Source organism: Nicotiana sylvestris, chromosome 7, assembly GCF_000393655.2.
Source record: "Nicotiana sylvestris chromosome 7, ASM39365v2, whole genome shotgun sequence".
Classification (NCBI taxonomy): Eukaryota; Viridiplantae; Streptophyta; class Magnoliopsida; order Solanales; family Solanaceae; genus Nicotiana; species Nicotiana sylvestris.
Genome location: NC_091063.1, coordinates 156,860,361 through 156,875,981, shown reverse-complemented (window position 1 = coordinate 156,875,981; position 15,621 = coordinate 156,860,361).

Here is a 15,621-nt window from a genome sequence, read left to right as displayed (position 1 = left end):
TTTGTATTAGGAATTAATTTAGATTTTATTTTTAATTTTGAAAAAAAAGGAGAAAAAGAGTTTTGAAATAAATAAAAGGAAAAAGAAGTGAAAAGAATTGAATTTTGGGCCAAAATTTTAAATTCCCCAAGCCCAAATTGATTAACCCGTCCACACCCGGTTAAAACCAGCCCAGACCACCCCATACCCGGTCCGCACCACTAAATGACCAAATGACGTCGTTTCCATTACCGTTTGATCAGGACCGTCGATCTTAATAGATCGAACGGTTCGGAACTGAGCCTTATACCATATAAAATTGTCCGAAAATGTCCCCTACCCCCTCCCTCCTCTCTCACAACCCCTTCAGTCTCTCATGTAACGCCACCGCCTGCTGCCTGCCGGAAATCGCCCACGGCGGTGGCCGGCGTCCAATCGCCATGAAGTTAACACTAAATACTCTCCTCTCCCCCTCTTTCCAAATCCCAATTCACTTTCCCTCAAATCCGGCCTCAGCTCCTCGAATATCAGATTAAAACTCGGAACCCTAGCGCCGCCATAGTTTCTCCGGTGGCGGCGCCACCATCAATCGACCCCAAACTAACACCAAAGAACCCCCAAGCCTTCCTCGTCCCAAATCTATCACTCTTTTCCCTCGAATCACCCTAACTTTCGTCGAATCTTGAATCGAAGTTGAAGCTTTTAAAGCCCAAAATTAGAATCTCTTGAATCTGTGGCATGCATAACATAGGCTTCCAGTTTTCCGAGTTTTGAAATCTGATTCAAGGCAAAATTAATGTTGTCCGCTTGTTCTTGACAAAGAACAAGCAATTAGCATCAATTTTGTTTAAATCAAGGCATCCAAAAGTGTTTATTTGAGCTGGTAAGTCCTCCTTTCTCTTATCCTTTCTGTCCATTTTGTTATTTCACCACTTACTCCTCTTTCTTTCTTCTCATTTTTTCGTGAGTAGACTGAAAATTGACCAAGGTTCTGAACCTAGGCTCTTTTTTTTCTAGATCGATCCATGTCTGTATTTTTTCCGGCTGTTTTTCAGTTTTCCTTTCAACTTTTAAACGTTGCTTTATTCACTCGTCATGCTTAATTGTCACTCATGACTTTAAGCTTCTGATTTTTAGTCGTATGATTAGTTTAATTAGATGTTGTTAACTTGGTAATATAGTTAATTCTAGCTCATTATTTGGTTTAAATCAGTCGTTTAGTTTAGATTTTGGTTTTGAAATTATTTAATTGGTTTCTTCTTCTGCTTTTCATGAATTACCAAATGGATTTTCTGATTGGCTTTGGGCTTTGGGGTCATTTCTGACCCATTTTCAAGAGAAACCCGCTCAATTGGGTTTAAGCTATTGGGTCAACTTGACCCGTGAGGTAGGCTGGGGTAATTGACAGGGGTTTAAGGGTTAGTTTGGGGAATTTAGGTAAGAGAATCTTTAGTAACTGATTTAGGAAGCTGCCTAGAAGGTGGGGAATTGGGACCTGTTTTGAAAAACTGATTTCAAACTAAGGATTCAATAGCAAAGTCTCGGGAGATGTTCAAGAAAATAACCCGACACAAAAGTATTTCAATCTGGAAGAGGTGAGCGGATTATGAGGTGATCGACCAGCTTCGAAAATTTCCCGCACAAGTCTCCTTGTTATCTCTGTTGATGAATTCCACCGAACATCAAAAGGTATTGATCAAGACCCTTAACAAAGCATATGTGCCTGTTGAGACTTCTGTAGAGCAGTTGGAGAGAATGGCCGAAAGATTTTTCGCAATTAACCAGATCTCCTTCAGCAAAAATGACTTGCCCCCAGAAGGGGCCGCACATAACAAAGCCCTGCACCTGACAGTCAAATACGAAGGGTACTATATGAAAAGGGTTATGTTGGACGGAGGCTCTGGGGTAGACATTTGCTCACTCTCAACTTTGCAGCGTATAGAGTTTGGTACCGAGAGAATCCGACCCAACAACGTTTGTGTACGTGCCTTCGATGGTATCAAAAGGGACACAATTGGAGAGATTGATCTAATTCTGACCATCAGCCCAGTAGACTTTGAAGTAACCTTCCAGGTTCTGGACATGGACACATCCTACAACTTTCTTTTGGGGAGGCCGTGGATCCATGCAGCGAGGGCTGTACCCTCTACTCTTCACCAGATGGTGAAGTTCAAGCACGAGGATCAAGATATTTTGGTCCACGGGGAAGATGAGCAATCAATTTATCGGGACCCATCAGTCCCGTGTCTTGAAGCAAGAGAGGGGAGTGAACACATAGTCTATCAGGCCTTAGAAATCGTGGTCGCTGATCAGTGCGAAGAAGGAAAACCTTGCCCTCAACCCCTCCTTTCGAATGCATCAATCATGGTGGCCAAAGAATTGATCAGGCACGACGACAAACCTTGGAAAGGCTTGGGAAATCATTACAAGGAATAGCTGAACCTATCACCCTGACCGCTAGTGAAAAGTTCTTTGGGGTAGGCTTCCGACCTACTCCAGCTAATGTAAGATGGGAAGATGATAGAAAGAATGATGGTTGGGTCTTGGCTCAACCAGTGCCGCATCTGTACAGAACGTTTGTCAAGCCAAAATACAATGAAGAAGAGGAACAGAAGGCCTTTACGGCCGAATAAATCGAAGAAATCTCTGGAGCCATGAGGAAGATACTATATGAAGCCCACATGGTTCAACTAGGGGAAGGCACAAGCACCACTGAGGTGCTGTATATGGGACCTAATGCCAAACTGCAAAATTGGAAGGCTACGCCATTCCCAATCAGGTGGGAGTCCCGGTAGACTTGTCCTACCACTTTTTCTGCATCACGAGTTATTCTAAGGTGTAACTCGGATGTTTCCTTTAGTTTCCTGTCTTTTAATTTCCAATCCCTTGTTATTTTCAAATTCAATGAAATGAAATCAATATTTCATCGTCCATTTCTCTTTATTCTTTCTGATTTGGTTATTTTTCTCTTTTATTTCTTCTTTCAGTTCTAATAATGCGGCTTTAAGTAACATGACATGCTTGCGGACTTTATGCCCAGATCCAAACATGCTGTCTAACTGTGAAGTAATGAACCAAGAACCGGAATATGATGAAGAAGAGGCTTTTAGGGAAATAAATCGAGAATTGAAACAATTTGAGAATAAACCTAAGCCAAACTTAAATGATACTGAGCCGATTAATTTGGGTACTTCTAAAGAAATCAGGGAAACCAAGATAAGCATTCACACAAATGAGAAAACCCGGGACGCATTAATCCAACTTTTGTTTGAGTTCAAAGATGTGTTTGCTTGGTCATACATGGCAGGACTAAGTGTTGATTTGGTGGTTCATAAGTTGCCAACTTACCCCCATTGTCCCCCTATCTAGCAAAAGCAAAGAAAGTTTAAAATCGATATCAGTGACAAGATTAAAGAAGAGGTCACAAAACAGTTGAAAGCGGGGGTGATCCGAGTGGTTCGATACACCTCATGGTTAGCCAATGTAGTTCCAGTGACAAAGAAGGACAGGAAAATTCGAGTGTGTGTGGATTATAGATATTTAAACAAAGCAAGTCCCAAAGATAACTTCCCTTTGCCAAACATCCACATCCTTGTTGATAACTGCGCCAAACATGAGATACAGTCTTTCGTGGATTGTTACGCAGGATATCACCAGGTGTTGATAGATGAAGAAGATGCCGAAAAGACAGCTTTTACCATTCCTTGGGGTACATACTGTTACAGAGTCATGCCATTTGGTCTAAAGAACAGCGGGGCAACCTACATGAGAGCCATGACTGCCATTTTTCATGATATGATACACCAAGAGATAGACGTGTATGTGGACGATGTAATCATCAAATCCAAAACTCAGGACGACCACGTCCGGGACTTGAGAAAATTCTTTGAGCGGTTGTGCAAATATGATTTGAAGCTGAACCCAGCCAAATGTGCATTTGGGGTACCATCCGACAAACCTTTGGGATTCATAGTCAGTCGGAGGGGAATCGAGTTGGACCTAACAAAGATAAAGTCTATTCGAGAGTTGCCTCCTCCAAGAACCAAGAAAGATGTTATGAGTTTGTTGGGAAGATTAAACTACATCAGCCGATTTATTGCTCAGTTGACATCCATATGTGAACCCATATTCAAATTTATGAAGAAAGATGCGGTAATAAAATGGACAAACAAGTGCAAAGAGGCTTTTGATAAAATCAAAGAATATCTGTCGAATCCGCCGGTATTGGTCCCACCTGAGCCAGGGAGGCCTCTGTTCTTGTATTTGACAGTCTTGGAAAATTTTTTTGGCTGTGTCCTCGGGCAACATGATGTGACCGAAAAGAAAGAGCAGGCCATTTACTATTTGAGCAAGAAATTTACCAGTTATGAAGCCAAGTACACTTTATTGGAAAGAACTTGCTGCGCTTTAACATGGGTCGCTCAGAAGCTGAGGCATTATTTGCAAGCTTACACCACTTACCTCATAACCATTTGGATCCTTTAAAATACATATTTTAGAAACCAATGCCACTGGGAGATTAGCAAAGTGGCAGATCTTGCTCACGGAGTTTGACATAGTCTACATCACTCGCACGGCAATGAAAGCCCAGGCGTTAGCAGATTATTTGGCTGAGAACCTGGTTGATGATGAATACCAACCTTTGAGCACTTACTTCCCAGATGAAGAGGTAAATTCAGTTGAGGCAATATCTGAAGACACCCATGCTTGGAAAATGTTCTTTGATGTGGCGGTAAACGCAAAAGGTGTTGGAATTGGGGCGATCTTGATCTCACCCACCGGCCAACATTATCCAGCCATAGCCCGGCTTTAGTTTTTTTGTACAAACAACACCGCCGAGTATGAAGCCTGCATTATGGGTATGAACATGGCAATCGACCAAGATGTCGAAGAGTTGTTAATCATGGGAGACTCAGATCTGATTATCCGACAAGCTCAAGGAGAATGAGAAACCTGAGATGTCAAGATTATTCCTTATAGACAACATGTGGAAGATCTTGGCAAGCGATTCAAGTCAATAGAGTTCAGGTACATCCCTCGTTGCCATAATGAACTGGCCGATGCGCTTGCTACTTTGGCCTCGATGCTGCTATACCCAGGCAATGCCCATATTGATCCCTTGGAAATCCAAATCAGGGAAAGGCATGGCTACTGTAATACAGTTGAGGCAGAGCCAAATGTTCAGCCATGGTATCATGACATCAAAAGATTTTTGAAAACCAAAGAATACCCCGAGCAAGCCAGTGGGGACCAAAAGAGAACCATTAGACGACATGCAAGTGGTTTCTTTTTGAGTGGTTATGTCTTGTACAAAAGGACCCCGGACCTCAACTTGTTAAGATTTGTTGACGCCGAAGAGGCTGGAAGAATCATGTATGAAGTACACGTAGGAGTATGCGGATCCCAATGAACGGGTACGTTTTGGTAAAGAAAATCCTCCGAGCGGGCTATTATTGGATGACCATGGAAAAAGTTTGTTTTAGTTTTGTTCGAAAGTGTCATTAGTGTCATGTGAACGGGGATTTGATTCATGCACCACCCACAGAACTGCATCCCATATCAGCACCTTGGCCATTCGTCGCCTGGGGCATGGACGTCATTGGGCCAATTGAGCCAAAAGCCTCAAATGGGCATAGATTCATATTGGTCACCATCGACTATTTTACTAAATGGGTTGAAGCAATCACTCTCAAATCTGTCACCAAGAAAGCTGTGGTAGACTTCGTGCACTCTAAGCTCATCTGCCGTTTTGGTATTCCTGCAACTATCATTACGGATAATGCAGCAAATTTGAATAGTCATTTGATGAGAGAGATATGCGAACAGTTCAAGATAACACATCGGAACTCTACTCCTTATCGTCCCAAAGCCAACGGTGTCATTGAAGCAGCAAATAAGAACATCAAAAAGATTTTGGGGAATATGATTCAAAGTTCCAGGCAGTGGCATGAAAAGTTGTCTTTTGCATTGTTGGGGTATCACACTACTGTGCGCACATCGGTCGGAGCAACCCCATACCTTTTGGTTTATGGCACTGAAGTTGTAATACCCGCAGAAGCTGAAATCCCTTCTCTCCAGATCATTGTGGAAGCCGAAATTGAAGATAGTGAGTGGGTCAAATCCCTCCTGGAGTAGTTAACCCTGATTGATGAGAAGTGAATGGCCGCAATCTGCCACGTGCAGTTGTACCAACAAAGAATGTCCTGTGCTTACAACAAGAAAGTGCGGCCTAGAAATTTTGAAGTGGGGCAATTCGTTCTAAAGCGTATTCTTCCCCATCATTAGGAAGCAAAAGGGAAATTTGGTCCCAATTGGAAAGGCCCATACATCATCAGAAAGATATTGCCCATAGGAGCATTGTACTTGGGAGATATTGAAGGAAATGATCCTGAGGCAGCTGTGAACGCAGACGCGGTAAAAAGGTACTATGTCTAGTCCTTCTGCAGCAATAGCACTATCTTATTGGGATGGCGAAGGCTTTCATCCTCGCTACCCCAAACACTCCAATCCTTTTGCTAACCCTTTGAGCTGGTTACTTTTCTTTCATTACCCTTTTTGGAACTTGAAAAAAATAACAACAACAACAACAACAACAAAAGCAAAATGTTTTCCTGAACTACGTTCGACTTGATTCCGAAAGGATACGTAGGTAGCCTCTCTCTGGGGTTCAGTCACACCAAAACAAAAATTCAATTTTCCCCAAAAAGTGAAATAGGGGCAGATGATGTAATGATGTGGCGATGATCCCGCCCGAACGGTTCCAAAGTTGTAATGCGATCCAATTCTCTTTTACCCGAACCTTGTCCAAGTCCTTCTAATTAATTGGCAAAGGCGTTGGAACTAGAAAACACTGTTACTTGGATTTGATACAATCAAAATGAGAGAAATAAAATGAGAGAGTCTTATCGGTGAAAACCTACGGGCACCATAAGGCGACTGTGAGGAGAGAAATTGGAAATGAGAGAGCTTAGTTAGTGAAAACTCGTAAAGAGCACTATCAGGCGACGATAAGAAGAGAAATGAGAGAGGTCGATTGGCGAAAACTCGCAAAGGGCGCCATCGATTGAAAAGAAGAAATCCCTTACCACCATTGGCACTGAAAGAGTCCTAGCAAGGTTTCTCAGTTTTAAAACACGGGTCATAATGGGTTTATGAGAAGTTGTATAGTTGTGCAGATCGGGCATCCAGCCCAAGAAGCATGTCATGTCTATTGAAGCCTGCATGCACTCCAAATAAGTCCTTCTTTCCTCCCCGAAAGGGACACTTCTCCTTAAACTCATTTTCTTGTCCTTTGTTTACTTTCCTTGAATCCCTTTCGGTCTAACTATGTTTCCGAAACTAATACAAAGAAAATGTGGCAAGATTGACTTTAGAGGATTCTGCCTAAAGCTAAAGAAAAGTACCCAGCCTCAGCGGGTGCATCAAGTCGATCCCGATTGGCCGTGATGGCTGATGCTCTGAAATCAAAGTTATTGAAAAAGGAAAAAAAAAGCCAAAGGCAAAAGCCCTAAAGGAAGAATGAAGTGAAAGGGATGAAGCCCCACGCGGGCGAGCCGTCATGAAATCTTAAAAGTTGAGTCCCTCGGTTTGAAAGATAGATCAATCTTTAGAAAACCACCAAGCAGCAGAGGTTCTCAACAAAGGTTCGGGCCGAGATCGAGTGATCGAGACAATCAAGGCCACAAAACCAACCACTGTTTCAAACTAACAATTGTTCTTTGTTTAAAATTGAAACAAGCGCGACCCAAGGCAACCGTGCGAAAGCAGGTGCAGCCAAAAGAGAAGCTGTACAAAAGCTAGAAACAGCTTCGCAGTAGCAATTAACCCAAAAGGGAAGTTTCCCTTCAAAATTCTTTCCTGCATTTTATTGGAATAAAATGAAATGAAAAAAAACAAAGTAAAAAAATAATAATAAGAAAATAAAAAAAATAAAAAAATGATGATAGTTTAGATTCCCAACCTCAATCTTTTACGTTTTTACCAACATCAGGGCTCCAATCCCTGAGTTGAGATTTTAGACATAGGGCCTCCATTCCCTATTCGCCTTTTGCCAACATATAGCTCCAATTCCTAGTTGGGATTTTAGACATAGGGCCTCTATTCCCTAGTCGCCTTTTGCCAACAAACATATAGCTCCAATCCCTAGTTGGGATTTTTGACATAGAGCCTCCATTCCCTAGTCATATTTTACCAACATTAGGGCTCCAATCCCTGAGTTGAGCCTTTTAGACATAGGGCCTCCATTCCCTAGTCGCCTTTTACCAACATTAGGGCCCCAATCCCTGCGTTGAGTTTTTTTAGACATAGGGCCTCCATTCCCTAGTTGCCTTTTACCAACATTAGGGCTCCAATCCCTGAGTTGATGCTTTTTAGACATAGGGCCTCCATTCCCTAGTCGCCTTTTTCCAACATTAGGGCTCCAATCCCTGAGTTGATGCTTTTTAGACATAGGGCCCCCATTCCCTAGTCGCCTTTTTTGCCAACATTAGGGCTCCAATCCCTGAGTTGAGCCTTTTAGACATAGGGCCTCCATTTCCTAGTCGTCTTTTGCCAACATTAGGGCTCCAATCCCTGAGTTGATGCTTTTTAGACACAGGGCCTCCATTCCCTAGTCGCCTTTTGCCAACATTAGGGCTCCAATCCCTGAGTTGAGATTTTTAGACATAGGACCTCCATTCCCTAGTCGCCTTTTGCTAACATTAGGGCTCCAATCCCTGAGTTGATATTTTTAGACATAGGGCCTCCATTCCATAGTCGCCTTTTACCAACATTAGGGCTCCAATCCCTGAGTTGAGCTTTTTAAACATAGGACCTCTATTCCCTAGTCGCTTTTGCCAACATTGGTGCTCTAATCCCTAAGTTGAGATTTTTAGATATAGAGCTCCATTCCCTAATCTTTCCTCCTAAGGACACACGATCCTTACTTTATTGTTTTCAATAGAGAAATAATGTATGTTTTGGTTACAAATAACTCACAAGATTTTCTTAGTGAAAACTGGGGCAAACAATTTCGTTCGTTTGTCTGTTTTGGTATCCGAGCAGGGTTGACCTCGAGGCGCAGGGTTCGAGATGACCAAAAGAATGAGTCTCAATCCAGAACAAAGAAAATAAGAAAAAGAACAAAAAATAAAGAAGTGAACTCAAAGTTTGAAACGGAGAAGGATGCGGACTGCTCAAAATATGATTGAAGTCACAAGCTTCGCATGTCCCGCCTTGATCTAAAGCTGAAGCATAAACCAGCGGTTACAGCTGACGAGCATCAAGATTCAGATCGGAGTCTGAAGCAAGACCTAGCCAAGACTCAAGATCAAGCTACAAGAGATTTATAGATAGGAATCTTGTAACTCGTAGTTGATAGGTTTAGCTAGCTTAGCTTTTGATTTTCCTTTTGGTGTAATAAGGGGGTCAACAAGCAGTAGCAGCAGCAACAGTAAATTCACAGCTCCCGGTAGTCCTAGCTACTAAAACTTCCAGAATTACACTGACCTAATTACTTTATAGCCAAGGATATGTAGGCAACCTTTGAAGCAAGGTTCGGTCAGACTCTTTTCAAAAATGCTTCTCATGGAGTGTCAAACGGGCAAAAATCCCTCGTGATTGCTCATTTTATCTTTGCCCAAAAACCCTTCGTGTTTCCGAGCAAAGAGGGGTAGCTGTGAGCACGTGAATTTTTCCCTATATGAAATACTCCTATAAAAATCCTAAGAAAATAGATTTTGTTAAATTTTTACCATTTTAGGAATTTTGTAGAATTTTATTTAATTGTTTGCAATTTTGTGCACGTTTAAGTTTTATTTAAATCATGAAAAGTACCAAATATCACGCATTGCATTTAGGATTTAATTTTACATTTTTAGATTAATTGGTAAATTAGTGTTTTACAAAAATGAAAAAATCACGAAAAATAACTATTTGCATTTTTTAATTTTGAGTTTCGAATTTTGGTAGTTTTCCTTTTAGTTTGGTATTTAATTATTTGTGGTAATTGTTATTTAGAGTTAACTAATTTAATTTAGTAGGATAATTTGTATTAGGAATTAATTTAGGTTTTATTTTTAATTTTGAATAAAAAGGGGGAGAAAAAGAGTTTTGAAATAAATAAAAGGAAAAAGAAGTGAAAAGAATTGAATTTTGGGCCAAAATTTTAAATTCCCCTAGCCCAAATTGATTAACCCGTCCACACCCGGTTAAAACTAGCCCAGACCACCCCATACGCGGTCTGCACCACTAAATAACCAAATGACGTCGTTTCCATTACCCTTTGATCAGGACCGTCGATCTTAATTGATCGGACGGTCCGGAACTGAGCCTTATCCCATATAAAATTGTCCGAAAACGTCCCCCCTACTCCCTCCCTCATCTCTCACAACCCCTTCAGTCTCTCATGTAACGCCACCGCCTGCTGCCTGCCGGAAATCGCCCACGGCGGTGGCCGGTGTCCAATCGCCATGAAGTTAACACTAAATACTCTCCTCTCCCCCTCTTTCCAAATCCCAATTCACTTTCCCTCAAATCCGGACTCAGCTCCTCGAATATCAGATTAAAACTCGGAACCCTAGCGCCACCATAGTTTCTCCGGTGGCGGCGCCACCATCAATCGACCCCAAACTAACACAAAAGAACCCCCAAGCCTTCCTCGTCCCAAATCTGTCACTCTTTTACCTTGAATCACCCTAACTTTCGTCGAATCTTGAATCGAAGTTGAAGCTTTAAAAGTCCAAAATCAGAATCTCTTGAATCTGTGGCATACATGACATAGGCTTCCAGTTTTCCGAGTTTTGAAATCTGATTCAAGGCAAAATTAATGCTGTCCGCTTGTTCTTGACAAAGAACAAGCTATTAGCATCAATTTTGTTTAAATCAGGGCATCCAGAAGTGTTTATTTGAGTTGGTAAGTCCTCCTTTCTCTTATCTTTTCTGTCCATTTTGTTATTTCACCACTTACTCCTCTTCCTTTCTTCTCATTTTTTTGTGAGTAGACTGAAAATTGACCAAGGTTCTGAACCTAGGCTCTTTTTTTTCTAGATCGATCCATGTCTGTATTTGTTCCGACTGTTTTTCAGTTTTCCTTTCAACTTTTAAACGTTGCTTTATTCACTCGTCATGCTTAATTATCACTCATGACTTTAAGCTTCTGATTTTTAGTCGTATGATTAGTTTAATTAGATGTTGTTGACTTGGTAATATAGTTAATTCTAGCTCATTATTTGGTTTAAATCAGTCGTTTAGTTTAGATTTTGGTTTTGAAATCATTTAATTGGTTTCTTCTTCTGCTTTTCATGAATTACCAAATGGATTTTCTGATTGGCTTTGGGCTTTAGTGTCATTTCTGACCCATTTTCAAAGGAAACCCGCTCAATTGGGTTTAAGCTATTGGGTCAACTTGACCCGTGAGGTAGGCTGGGGTAATTGACTGGGGTTTAAGGGTTAGTTTGGGGAATTTAGGTAAGAGAATCTTTAGTAACTGATTTAGGAAGCTGCCTAGAATGTGGGGAATTGGGACCTGTTTTGAAAAACTGATTTTAAACTAAGGATTCAATAGCAAAAATGAAAATTTGAAAAGGGGTAAAGGGCAAATAACTTGACTCATGTCTGCTGCCCTAAAGCTCCCTATAAAAGACATTGTTTCTTCACTCTCAAGAGGGGATTTTAGAGATTAAAAAATTCTGAAAAACTGAAACGACTGAGTGCTTTGTTTTAAGAAAATGCTGAAAATAGTTTGAATTTCTTCTTGATTTCAAGTGCTGACTCCATTGTGATAAGTCAGAATTTTAAAGGATTAGTAGAAAATCGAGCATTTGGGGTTTTGAATATGGGAGTTAGTTCAAGAATCTGAAGCTTGATTTGCTGATTTCAAGTTCTAACTCCATGTTGCATTCTCATGCCTGTCGTTAGGCCCATAGCCAGCTTAGACTCATTCAATAATCAAAAGTGGGTTTTGTTACTACTAGTTCCGTGGCAATTAAAATTTAGATTAGCTTGGTTTAAAAGGGAATCAGAAGTTCCACTAATCTTTTAATAAATTGATTAGATTCTTAAAGTAGATTTGAGGCGTGCCATATTAAGTAAGATATAGTTATGGCCCTCAAAAGCTTTTGTTTGAATTCCTTTAAAATTGGATCGAGGTGTGCTTTGCCAAATAAAATCTCAAAATGCATGGCCCTCACTTAATTAATATTTTAATCCTTAGAAATCGAGGTGCGCCATTTAGTTGAATTTTCCATGGCCCTCGCCAAGTTGAAAGTACGTAGTTGCTTTATGCGCGCTATTTTAAAAAAATTACTTTCCTAAACTCGGGTGTGCATTTCATGTGACCCAAATCCAAATCTCAACATCGTCAAATAAAATATGTCGCGGACTGCGGGTGCATTTCATGTGGCGTGGTTCAAAGACGTATTTTAAATAACGTTGAATCTTCCTAAAAATAATTTAAAAGCGGCTAACAAGTTAAAAGTATACCATAGGCTTAAACATGTATTAAAATCAAATAATAGGCCAATTGTAATAGTTTTAGCAACAGTGCTAGAACCACGGAATCCGGGGGTGCCTAACACCTTCCCTCGTGTTAACAGAATTCCTTACTTAGAATTTCTGGTTCGCAGACTTCAAAAGGAAAGTCGAAATTCCTCGATTTGGGATTTTAAATAAACCGGTGACTTGGGACACCAGAAAACAAACCATCCTAAGTGGCGACTCTGAATAAAAATGAATAAATAATCCCATTTCGAATAATGTCACTTTAATTGGAAATTCTCCCTTGTATACCCTCTCGGGTGTGTAAAAAGGAGGTGTGACAGTAAGGTATATAAAGTGTGTTGAAAGTGAGTAGTATTTTAAGTAATTTGAGATAATTCTTAATTGTGTGGATAATTGGGTAATTATTGATTTTTAGTGGGAGATTAATTAATAAATTAAGCATAATTTGGATAAGTTTAAGGATGCTTAACGTGGAAGCAAATCTTTCTCCAATTGATGACTCTTAAGACATTTGATAAGGTGGCATTTAGAAGACTAAATTTGGCTAAGTCATCAAAAGTGTGGGGCCCACACCTAAAGACTTAAAAATCATTTTTTTAAATTCATTTTGAGACTCTTCAAATTAATGTAAAGCTTCAACAACAAAATTTCCTACAAGATCATACATGATAGTAATGTAAGTTACTTCAGCTCATACGAGACTTATTAGATAATTTGCAACAGGATTTTGCGATTCTAAAGGAATACAGTGCAATTTTTCTAAATAACATCATACATATTTTTTCCTACTCTGATCTTGCCGTCACGTATTTTGTCGCAGCTGACGTGTGTTAGAGGGATTGTCAAGAGAATCTACTCAGGTATGTTAAGGCTAATCCTTCCTTCGTTTGGCATGATCCAAGTAACGATACGTAAGCGTAATGCTATTTCATAAGTGTTTCTACTCTTAGTAGTTAAGGATGTCTATGTTATTTATTCCTGTGAAATGATATTCAAGCATGTCTAAGTATGTCCCTAAGTCCCTATTGAGGTATATGATAGAGATGTTAATGTTTATAATATAGTGATACACGTATCTTCATGCATTTACCACCGTGCTACGGCCAATCGGGCAGTTACCATCAGTCGGGTAGTTATGTATCATTATTTATCACAGGTTGGGCAGTTATGCATATTCATTTAGCACCGAGGTACGGCTGGTCGGGAAGTTACCACCAGTTGGGCAGTTATGTATCATTATTTACCACTGGTTGGGTAGTTATGCATATTCATTTACCACTAAGCTACGGCCGGTCGGGCAGTCATGCATTTACCACTGTGCTACGGCTGGTCGGGCAGTTACCACTGATAAGTTGGGCAGTCATGCAACATACAACATGGATAATAGAAATAATCTCAAAGAGAAGCAATATATATGTAAGTATAATAAGTATGTATATATGGTGGCACTTCAGAGATTAAGGTTGATTCTTATATGTCTTTAATTAATGTTGACTTATTGTTATGTTTCAGTTCCGCCTTACATGCTCAATATATTATGCTCGGGCCAATACAGCACCAGGTGCTTGCCACGCCTCCCCAGGTTTTGGACGTGACATCTTAGAAGCTCATGATTTGTACTACCAGCCCTTGGGGAATGTATAAGATTCAGATAATTTCTTTTGTTTAATTGTCTTATTAAAGATTATTGGAATTTGGTGGTTATTAGTTGGCTTATCTAACAGGTTGGGTTAGATTCCATCATGACTAGTGGATTTTGGGTCGTAACAAAGATCCTACTGGTGATAATAAGAAACAAGGCAGATGATATAATGATATAATAAGAATGATAGGGAAGTGAAACAATAAAGAGTTTACAGAAAGTAACAACACGGAATCAAACAAAAGCAATTACAACATGAAAGGAAAACAAGAATCTTACATGTTAAGGAAACAACAAACAAACAATACAGCAAATAGAGAAGATAAACAGGGGCACTCTCGAGGTACCGCCTCGTAGTCTCAAATCATAAAATAACTCACAGTATTTCTTTATATTACTGCGGGAGCCTTTATATTTGTTTTGAAAATTATTTTTCCAAAATAGCACCCCGTGTGTAGTCCACCTTATCACACTGCATGGCTTCTAGTAGTTTCCCTACTAGCCATGCGTATCGATCCTGTCTTATCTCACCACATGCATTTCAACATCCAGACCTTATACCGCCGCATGCGTAGCAACAATCACAACAACATGACAGAAAGCTCGTGCAAACAATAACAACCGCACTACAGAAACCTCGTGCAAACAATAACAACAGCACAACAGAAACCTCGTGCAACCAACCAAACAATCACCTCAACAATAACATGAAAGCCAAACATAACAACTAAATGAATGATATTTCACAACTTACACCTTGCCTCAATAGAAACTACGGCCTTGCAACTCAACACCAACCTCATCAGCGAGATATTTTAAGCATAACAAATTTCAAGAAAAGAATACCATAGTTAAGTAATGAATACCTAATTAAGAAAAACAAGTAATTCAACTAAACATGTAGTACAAGTTGCAAATAGGAGATACGACAAGTAAACACGTGAATTGTGGCCAGACATGATGACTATAACATGCTAAAGTAACTCAATTATGGCATGAAAAGGAAACTACATAGCTAAAATAGAATTTCAACATTTAGCCTGTGTACACACTCGTCACCTTGCGTACACGGCCTTCACATATCACAAATTATCACAACAATTCCCACACAAGGTTACATAAATCACTTACCTCAAATCATGCCAAATCAATCAATTAAAAGGCCTTTCCCTCGATTTTTTCCAACTCCGAACGGCTCGAATCTAGTCAAAAAAACTTCGTACTATAAATTTAACTATAGGAAACTAGTTTAAATAATGAAATTTTAATTTTTGCGAAGAATGGAAAAATCGCCCAAAAAAGTCAACCCGGGCCCGCATCTCGGAACCTGACTAGAATTAAGAATATTGAACGCCCATTCGATATCGTGTCCAACCATACAAAAATTACACAAATCCGATTCCAAAATCTCGCTCAAATCCCTAAAATTCGGTCTAAGAAGTTTCTTCCATTTTCTCCTAATTTTTCTACCCAAATTCCTAATTAAATGATAAAATCAATGAAAGGTTAATGGAATTTAATAA